The sequence below is a fragment of the Coregonus clupeaformis genome, unplaced genomic scaffold (genome assembly GCF_020615455.1).
Source record: "Coregonus clupeaformis isolate EN_2021a unplaced genomic scaffold, ASM2061545v1 scaf0346, whole genome shotgun sequence".
In the NCBI taxonomy this organism is placed as follows: Eukaryota; Metazoa; Chordata; class Actinopteri; order Salmoniformes; family Salmonidae; genus Coregonus; species Coregonus clupeaformis.
The window spans coordinates 300,908-311,170 of record NW_025533801.1 but is presented as its reverse complement, the minus strand read 5'-3'; positions in this window follow the sequence as shown (position 1 = coordinate 311,170).

Here is a 10,263-nt window from a genome sequence, read left to right as displayed (position 1 = left end):
TATTCATTTAGTGTGTGTGTGTGATAGGCCTACAGTAATATCTTACCTCAATGGGATGTTATGATACTAAAAATGACAAGAAAAACATTGGAGAAAATAAACTATGGAATAGTTTATTTTCTACAGTATTGATGATACAGTTTACAGTAGTATTCCAGTCACTGTGCAGTGATGCATTAGAATTGTGGTAAAGTTACTGTAAGTAAAACAACAATACAATTACATAGGTAACTCATTCTGTAAGGAATACATAAGGTATACATTACGAATGGAGTGTTGTCCTTTGACTTCTATATCTAGGATTGGACGACAACCTTGCACAGGTGGCAGAGGAAAACTTCTCAATGAACAACAAGAACAAGAGATCTGTAACATGGTGATGGCAAATAATGCCATCACATTGGGACAGATCCGCGCTGCAATCCTACAAGACAATGCCATATTCCAAAATGTCAACTCTATAAGCATCTCCACAATAGACCGGATATTGAAGAAGCATCAGATGACAATGAAGCAAATTTACAGGGTACCATTTGAGAGGAACTCTGATAGAGTGAAAAGAGCTGCGGTACCAGTATGTACATGTAAGTCAGTTACTGGTTGTCCATCATTATAACATTTTTACAATTAAGCAGTGGTTCCCAAACTTTTTTGGCTTCAGTACCCACTTTACCTGATTTGTGTATCCAGGTAATCCAGGTATGGAAGTATTTGATTTATCTGACTTCAACATTTCGCCTAAAACTGCAGCTTACTGTATGATGCAATTATCATTATAATCCTTATTTTGAAGAATATAACATACAATAAGAAAAGGGGTCAAAGAGCTGCAATTAGTGCCTCCCATGTAAATCTATCTAATACTGTGGGTTTTACTGTAACATTTCAGTAAGTCTAGTCATTGATGATTTCCCCCTCCCCTTTCTGTCAAATACCCCCTGTAGTACCTCTGCATAGGGGTACATGTACCCCAGGTTTGGAACCACTGGAGTAGTGGCCAGTAGTATATTGAACTTGTGGAGAACATAGAACATTCCTATGTAATTGTCTGTAACTGTAGTGTATGACTCTTCTGTATGACTGATTTGATGTTTTCTTTTTTTACGCTATTGTAGAGAATAATGGCATTGGAAGGAAACGAGACCCATCACATCCTCGTGTTTGTGGATGAAGCTGGCTTCAACCTGGCCAAGGGCCGAAAGACGTGGCCGTATTTTGGCCACCGGGCCATGGTGGATGTCCCAGGCCAGCGAGGGGGCAATATAACTATGTGTGCTGCCATATCGGAGAATGGTGTGGCCACTCACATCCCCAGTCTTGGCCCATACAATACACAGAAGCTCCTCATGTTCTTGGACCGCCTTCATGTTGATTTGATCCCTGAAAATGAGAGCGGTCTCGTAGGGCCTCACCTACCACAATATGTAATTGTATGGGACAATGTGAATTTCCACCGTGGCCCGCTCATCAGGGCCTGGTTCACTACTCATCCAAGGATGGTCATGGTGTTCCTACCACCTTACTCTCCTTTCCTCAATCCTATTGAGGAGTATTTCTCCGCTTGGAGGTGGAGAGTGTATGAGCATCGGGCTCAAGATCAGAGGTCCCTGCTCCATGCAATGGCGCTGCGTGTGAGGATATTACAGGAGATCAGTGTAGGGGATGGTTGCGACATGCCACGCCGTTTCTTCCCCTCGTTGCATCGCAAGGGGAGAATATACGCTGTGATGTGGACGAGAATCTGTGGCCAGACAGACAGCAGCGTGTGGATGGCCAGGAGGGTGAGGACAGCAACCAGTGAAGAACTGTTAGTTGTGAAACTCCAGCTTTATTTACAGCACTGTAGGCTGCATATAATTTTCATTGTTTTTGTTTGTGTGTTTATATTACAGTATATTATGCTGTATACATTTTCTTTTTACTCTGATGTATGGAAGTTACTTTATGTGTGTGAATGATAATGGTTACAATTTCCTTGGCAGTATGAGTGCAATGTGTGATGTCAAACCTTGGAGGCTACTCTTACCCTAAAATCCTATTTATTTTTTTCAGTTTTATACACAATTGTATTCTGTTAGCTAGACAAAAAACAGTACAGTAACCATTGTCAATGAAGGACTGGGCTAAGACTGAAAGGTGGACATGAGGGATATTTCAATGGTCCTCTGCCATAGTGACAAAACATCTAAACATTTTGACTTGCAGTGCTTACACAATGCCAAAGGGACGAAGCATTTTGGGGGCACTGACTGTTTAAATGAGAAGGAAATTTAGTTTTGACACATGCGTGAACTGTTTTGGGAGAGGTATGAGCTTTTGCAGGTGAACCATGGTGTTGTGCCGAACCATCCACGTTATTTTGGCTAAAGCACCAAGAGTGTTGAGAACGTCCGGTCTGTTTCAAGAAATGAGCCAAAGCAATTGAGAAGGATCTTTGCCATTTTCGTGGCACTGACTCCTTATATGGGAAAGGAATTTAGTTTTGAAGCATGAGTGAACAGTTTTAGGAGAGATATGAGCTTTTGCAAGTGAGCTATAGTGTTGTGCTGAACTGTAAGACTGTTTTGCCAAATGATCTTAGAGTTTTGAGAATGTAATTTCTGTTTCAAGAAATGAGCCAAACCAATGGAGAAAAACTGTAATGTATTTTGATAGAAACTCCTTTGATTTAAGTCATACGCATTACATTTGAACAATTATTATCATAGAAGTGATAAGAGGAGGGAATGTGGAGGAAAAATGTATAGTCTGGAGGGACAGCCTTGAAAATTCTCATATTGTCCACTCTGTCATAAACAATCATTGGTTCCTGCCTGTGCTGGGTAAAGATATAAGGGGGGGACGTCATGACCCCTTCCTTAAGACCATCTGTCAGAATGCCCAGAATATGTTTGTTATGATTTAACTGGATAGAACCCAAATGCAGACAAGTACACCAAGCCAGAGAAGTTTTAACAGGTTTATTATAATGTTCAATAGTCCAGGTTTCCAATAAATGGGGAAGAGCAAGTCCAGGTTACAGGGAGGGTACAGATCCAGGTCAGGGCAGGTGTGGTACCGTAATGTCCTAGTGTCCGTGGTGAGTCCAAAGGAGAGGCCCGATAGTGGAGAGCAGGATGGTGGTGGCAGGAGTGAAGCGGAGGCAGGAGTCAGGTTCCAAATATCTGTGGCACAGGAGAAAAGTAAATAAACAGTCCAAAAACACAAGAGCGAAAACAGACAGGTTGAGTCGGCAGCGAGACTAACATGGTTGTCTTGACTATGATCTGACGATGAGTGGAAAGTTTGACCGGGTCTTAAAGGCTGAGGTGATTATGGTGAATGAGCTGCAGCTGGAACCCTGACTCCCGCACACCAGACTTCACTCCTGCAATCAAGGACAGACAGAGGGGAGGGGGAGAGCAGAGAGAGAGCTACCTAGCAGCAGTAGGCCTAACAGTACCCCCCCTCTACGGACGCCACCTGGCGGCCGGCAGGGTTTATCAGGATGTAACCTATGAAACTCACGAACCAGAGCAGGATCCACAATGAAGCTCCTGGGCACCCAGGAACGTTCCTCAGGACCATAACCCTCCCAATCCACCAGGTACTGGAAACCACGACCCCTGCGGCGAACATCCAGAAGTCGCCGGACAGTGTAGACCGGACCCCACCCACGATCTTGGGCGGAGGAGGGGGGACGAGAGGCGGGCACAAAGGGCTAACCGACACAGGCTTAATCTGGGAAACATGAAAGGTGGAATGAACCCGTAGGGAGGCAGGAAGCTGTAGCTTAACCGCGCAGGGGTTAACAATAGACAGTATCTTGAACGGTCCTATAAAACGAGGCGCCATCTTCTTCGACTCCACCTTCAATGGAAGGTCCCGTGACTTCAGCCATACCTCTTGACCAGGAGAGTAACCGGGAGCCTGGGACCGGTGACGGTTGGCTTGCCTCTGCATGTACGCGAAGCTCGGGACAGAGCTACCCTGGCCTTCCTCCAGCCCTTGCAGCAGCGGCGCATGTGGGACTGCACCGAGGGTACCGCAAGTTCCCTCTCTTGGGAAGGGAACAGGGGAGGTTGATAACCCAGAGCACACAGAAAAGGAGACAAACCAGAGGAAGCGTTAGTCAAGGTGTTATGAGCATATTCCACCCAGGGGAGCATGGAGCTCCATGACCCAGGGTTAGACCCAGTGACACAGCGAAGTGCGGTCTCCATCTCCTGGTTCGCTCTCTCGGCTTGCCCGTTGGTCTGGGGGTGATATCCAGAGGACAGGCTGGATGTAATGCCCAAAGCTTTACAGAAAGCTTTCCACACCTGGGAGACAAACTGGGGACCCCTGTCAGAGACAATATCCGTGGGTAGACCATGAGAGCGGAACACATGTTCAACCAAAATATCAGCCGTCTCTCTGGCAGTGGGCAGTTTAGGTAGGGCCAAAAAATGAGCGAACTTAGAAAACGATCAATCACCGTAAGAATGACAGTCTTACCAGATGAGGGGGGAAGTCCAGTGACAAAATCCATAGCGATATGCGACCAGGGCCGGCTGGGTATAGGTAGAGGTCGTAGATGACCAGCGCTGGCCTGGGTGGAGTTTTTTCTTGCCGTGCACATACCGTACAAGCAGCAATGAAGGCTCGAGTGTCCGCCTCCATCGTGGCCCACCAGAACTTCCGTCGCACAAAGTCAAGGGTCCGCGAAACTCCAGGGGTGACAGGTAAGGGGAGGCGAGTGAGCCCACTGAAGTACCTGGGAGCGAGCAGACTCAGGGACAAACATCCGGTTAGGAGGACCCCTCCCAGGGTCAGCTTGATGATGTTGAGCCTGTCTAACAATCCCTCGATGTCACATGATGACTGCAATACTGCAGGTAGGAGGCAAAATGGGTTCAGGGTTACTACCAGTATCAACAGCCGAATGAACACGAGACAGGGCGTCAGGCTTGGCGTTCGCGTGACCCAGGACGGTAAGACAGAGAAAAAATTGAATCTCCCAAAAATAGTGCCCACCTGGCTTGACGGGGGGTTGAGCTGCTTCGCTGACTGGAGGTAAGCCAGATTCTTATGATCCGTCCAAACGATGAAGGGTTGTTCCGCCCCCTCCAACCAATGTCGCCACTCCTCGAGAGCCAGCTTAACGGCGAGCAGTTCACGATTTCCAACATCATAATTCCTCTCTGCCTGAGAAAGTTTCCTTGAGAGAAAAGCACAGGGATGCAGTTTGTTATCTTCAGGAGAACGTTGTGACAACACTGCACCTACCCCCAGTGTCGGATGCATCCACCTCCACGACAAACTGGCGGTCGGGGTCCCGGCTGCATCAGAATGGGAGCCGAGGCGAAGCGATGTTTCAGTTCTTGAACGCTGATTCGGCCCCTTCATTCCAAGCGAACGGTCGTGAGATGGAGGTGAGAGCGGTGAGTGGCGCGCGCAATGCGGCTGTAGTCCTTGATGAACCTCCTATAGAAGTTCGCAAACCCCAGGAATCGTTGAAGTTGTTTGCGGGTAGAGGGAGCTGGCCAGTCCGTGACAGCAGAGATCTTAGCTGGGTCCATCCGCAGCTCCCCCTGAGCTATGATGTAACCCAAAAAAGAGGTCTCAGACACATGAAATTCACATTTCTCCATCTTCACAAACAGTTTGTTCTCCAACAACCTTTGCAACACCTGGCGCACATGCAGTTCATGTTCCTGGGAGGACTCTGAGAAAATCAAGATATCATCCAGATAGACAAAAACAAACCGATTCAACATGTCCCGAAGGACATCATTGACTAATGCCTGAAAAACAGCAAGGGCATTAGACAACCCAAAAGGCATAACCCGATACTCAAAATGTCCCAAGGGTGTGTTGAAGGCAGTCTTCCATTCATCACCCTTACGAATGCGCACCAGGTGATACGCATTTCGTAGATCCAGTTTCGTAAAGATGGTAGCACCATGAAGGAGGGGAAAAGCAGAATTAATCAAAGGCAGAGAATACTTGTTCTTAATGGTGATGTTGTTAAGTCCACGGTAATCAATACAGGGTCTGAGGGTCTTATCCTTCTTAGCAACAAAAAAGAATCCCGCTCCTGCAGGTGACGAGGAAGGACGCATAATACCTGCCGCCAAGGAGTCCCGAATGTAGTTCTCCATAGCCTCCGTCTCCGGCCGGGAGAGATTGTACAGGCGACTGCTGGGGGAGCGGGGCTCCTGGCTGGAGGTCAATGGCGCAGTCGTAAGGCCGGTGAGGAGGAAGAGAAGTAGCTCTGTGTTTGCAGAAAACGGATGCCAGGTCATGATACACGTCAGGAACAGCAGAAAGATCCATGGACTCCAGTGGAGGTTGAGGCACAGTACTGGCAGGAGTCTGAGCAGAACACAAACAATTCACATGACAAAATGTGCTCCATGAAACAATGCTACCTGTCACCCAATCAATGTGTGGATTGTGTTTTATGAGCCAGGGGGATACCAAGGACCAGGGGAGTCTGTGGGCAGTCGATAATATGGAATTGAATGTTCTCCTGATGATTTCCCGACACTCTAAGACAAACAGGAACAGTCTGATGGGTAATGCGGGTCAACAATTGTCCATTTAGACCCTTAGCCTGCAGCGGACAGTCCATAGGAACAGTCTCCAAATCCATTTGTTGAGCCCACTCTCTATCCAAAAAGCTCAGTCGGCACCAGAGTCAATCAGCGCACTAACAGAGAAATTCTGGGACTGCCACTGGAGGGATGCCTGGAGCAGAATGCGGGGAGAAGAGGAAGAATCGCTGCTCGGCTCACCAAAACTTCTCCCATAAATGATGAGCCGGCCCCTTTTCCCGGACGAACTGGGCAGGAAGGAACGAAATGACCAGCTTCTCCACAATACAGGCAGACCCGAGCCTGAATACGACGTGCACGCTCCTCTGAGGACAACCGTGCCCGACCCACCTCCATGGCTTCGGGTTCAGTGCTCCTCGTATCACTCGGGAAGACACGGCTCTCTCCGTAGGGACGATGCAGGAGGAGTTTGTTGATGACAGACAGGTTGCTTGGAACTAACACTCCTCTCGGCGGCGCTCCCGAATCCGATTATCCAACCTGATAGTGAGTGAAGTAAGATTATCCAGCGTAGGCGATTCATCATATGACACCAATTCATCTTTTAAAGTCTCAGACAAAGCATTGATGAACACTCCTTGTAATGCCTCGTCATTCCAACCACTCACTGCTGCTAAAGTCCGAAACTCCACTGCCATCTCCGCCACACTCACGAGCCCCCTGCCGAAGAGAAAACAACCGTTTCGCAGCCTCCTTGCCTCGTACGGGGTGGTCAAAAACCTTCCTCATCTCCGTGGTGAAGGCCACGTAAGCGTTGCAAATGTCCGACTGACTCTCCCAGACCGCGGATCCCCAGGCACGAGCGGAACCGCTAGTAGAGTTGATAAGGTAGGCAATACGGGCTCTTTCTGAGGCGTAGGTGAGGGCTGTTGTTCAAACACTAACTTGAGCATTGAGTCAAAAAATCGCCACAGGTTCCCATGTTCGTCATAGCGCTCTGGAGCAGGAACAAAAGGCTCTCTGATCTGGGCTGAAGGGGGTAGTAGGGACAGACACTTGATTGGTGAGTAATTGAACCTGATTAAGCAGCACCTGACTGTCCTCAGCAATCGTCTTAAACAGGGTATCATGTTGGCCAAGTAGAATGCCCTGATTGGCTATGGCAGTCCAAATTTGGAGTGCACTCTGGGGTGGTATCCGAGCTACTGTCTGCTGGGTTCATGATGGTCAGATCATACTGTTATGATTTAACTGGATAGGAACCCAAATGCAGACAAGTACACCAAGCCAGAGAAGTTTTAACAGGTTTATTATAATGTTCAATAGTCCAGGTTTCCAATAAATGGGGAAGAGCAAGTCCAGGTTACAGGGAGGGGTGCAGATCCAGGTCAGGGCAGGTGTGGTACCGTAATGTCCTAGTGTCCGTGGTGAGTCCAAAGGAGAGGCCCGATAGTGGAGAGCAGGATGGTGGTGGCAGGAGTGAAGCGGAGGCAGGAGTCAGGTTCCAAATATCTGTGGCACAGGAGAAAAAGTAAATAAACAGTCCAAAAAACACAAGAGCGAAAACAGACAGGTTGAGTCGGCAGCGAGACTAACATGGTTGTCTTGACTATGATCTGACGATGAGTGGAAAGTTTGACCGGGTCTTAAAGGCTGAGGTGATTATGGTGAATGAGCTGCAGCTGGAACCCTGACTCCCGCACACCAGACTTCACTCCTGCAATCAAGGACAGACAGAGGGGAGGGGGAGAGCAGAGAGAGAGCTACCTAGCAGCAGTAGGCCTAACAATGTTCTATAAGTTAAGATAGGAGATGGTGCCAGTCACATGCAGGAACCAATCGTATGAATCATGTTTATGTAGGTTTTTGTGTAGCCGTATAAGGCATTATGAAAGGACCATCACTTCAGACCGGCACTTTATGCATCTAAGTTTGACTGTGACCTCTCCAGCTTGCTGACAATAAAGAATGATTCATTTAAGATTGACTTTGAGTGTCCTTGTGTTGAATTTCCATTACAGTTGCAACCGAGGACAGACGGTTTTACACACTTCAGCACTCGGCAGTCCAGTTCTGTGAGCTTGTGTGGCCTACCACTTTACGGTTGCTCCTAGACATTTTCACTTCACAATAACAGCACGCAGTTGACCCGGGGCAGCTCTAGAAGGGCAGAAATGTGATGTCTCAGAAATTTTACGAACTGACTTGTTGGAAAGGTGGCATCCTATGATGGTGCCACATTGAAAGTCACTTTGCTCTTTAGTAAGGCCATTCTACTTCCAGTGTTTGTCTATGGAGATTGCATGGCTGTCTGTTCGATTTTATACACCTGTCAGCAACAGGTGTGGCTGAAATAGCCGAATCCACTAATTTCAAGGGGTGTCCACATACCTTTGACCATGTAGCGTATATTGAGACAAATTACAGACAGTAGCCTACAAGTAGCAAAATAGAACTCAATTAATTGAAAATGAAATGTATTTCAATATGATTGAAATAGGCCTATAGCCTGATGTTTATATTTTAATGCAGTCATCTCAGTTTTCATTTGAAGCATAATTGTATACATCACTTCTTTGTATCGATTGCGAAGACATTGGCAACTAGGTATTTGTAGTCAACTTTGTTCTGAAGTTATTGGAAGTCACAGAGATACGGATAGATCATGTAATTCTATGCTTAGCGGAGATCTTCTGTGTATAAAGTGACACCGGAAACCGGGCCCTGGATAAGAGCAACTGCTAAATTACTAAAATGTTAAAGGTAAATGTTTTATACCAAAAATCAATCAAATTGTATTGGTCACATACACATATTTGAAAAACAATACCCACAAATCCCCAAAATAAAAATAAGAAATTAAGAAATATCAGGAAAAAACAACGCCTTGACTAGAATACAGTATATACATATAAAGAGGGTAAGCAGTATGTAAACACTATTAGAGTGAACAGTGTTCAATGACTAGGTACATAGGGCAGCAGTCACTAAGGTGCAGGGTAGAGTACTGGGTGATAGCCAGCTAGAAACAGTGACTAAGTTCAGGGCAGTGTACTGGGCAGAGGCCAGCTAGTCTGATGGCCTGGAGATTAAAATCTCATAAAACTGGACTGTATATAATTATTTTTCAAACATTTTTTAAAATAATGATGTCACAAATGTATCATTTTACAGATTTCTTATGTCGTTACATGAGTTTGTTACATTTGACAGTGTAAAACCTAGCAGTACTACTTATTTCTCTGAGAGTGAGGCAGATGTATAGCATTTTGGGGGGGGGGGGAAATAGATTATTTGTCTCTCTGAAATGAAACCATCAAGTGATAGATTTTAAACAAATACATTTCTGTCAAGATTAGATGGTGAAAAAACCCACAAATATCTTTAATAACAGGCACTCAAGGCACGTGTGTCTCTCTCTGTCTCTCTCTGTCTCTCTCTCTGTTTCTGTCTCTCTGTCTCTCTCTGTCTCTCATCTCTCTCTCCTCTCTCTCTGTCCTCTCTCTTTCTGTCCTCTCTCTCTCTCTCTCTTCTCTCTCTCTTCTCTCTCTCTTCTCTGTCTCTCTCTCTCTTCTCTGTCTCTCTCTCTTCTCTGTCTCTCTCTCTGTCTCTCTGTCTTTCTCTCCTTTCCTCCCCCTTCCTCTCTCTTCCTCCCCCTCTCTCCAGGTCTTTGTGATGTGTGGAGCTATAATCTACACGGTGATGTGTCCGGATGGGGAGGTGGATGCTGCGTTGGGCTTTACGT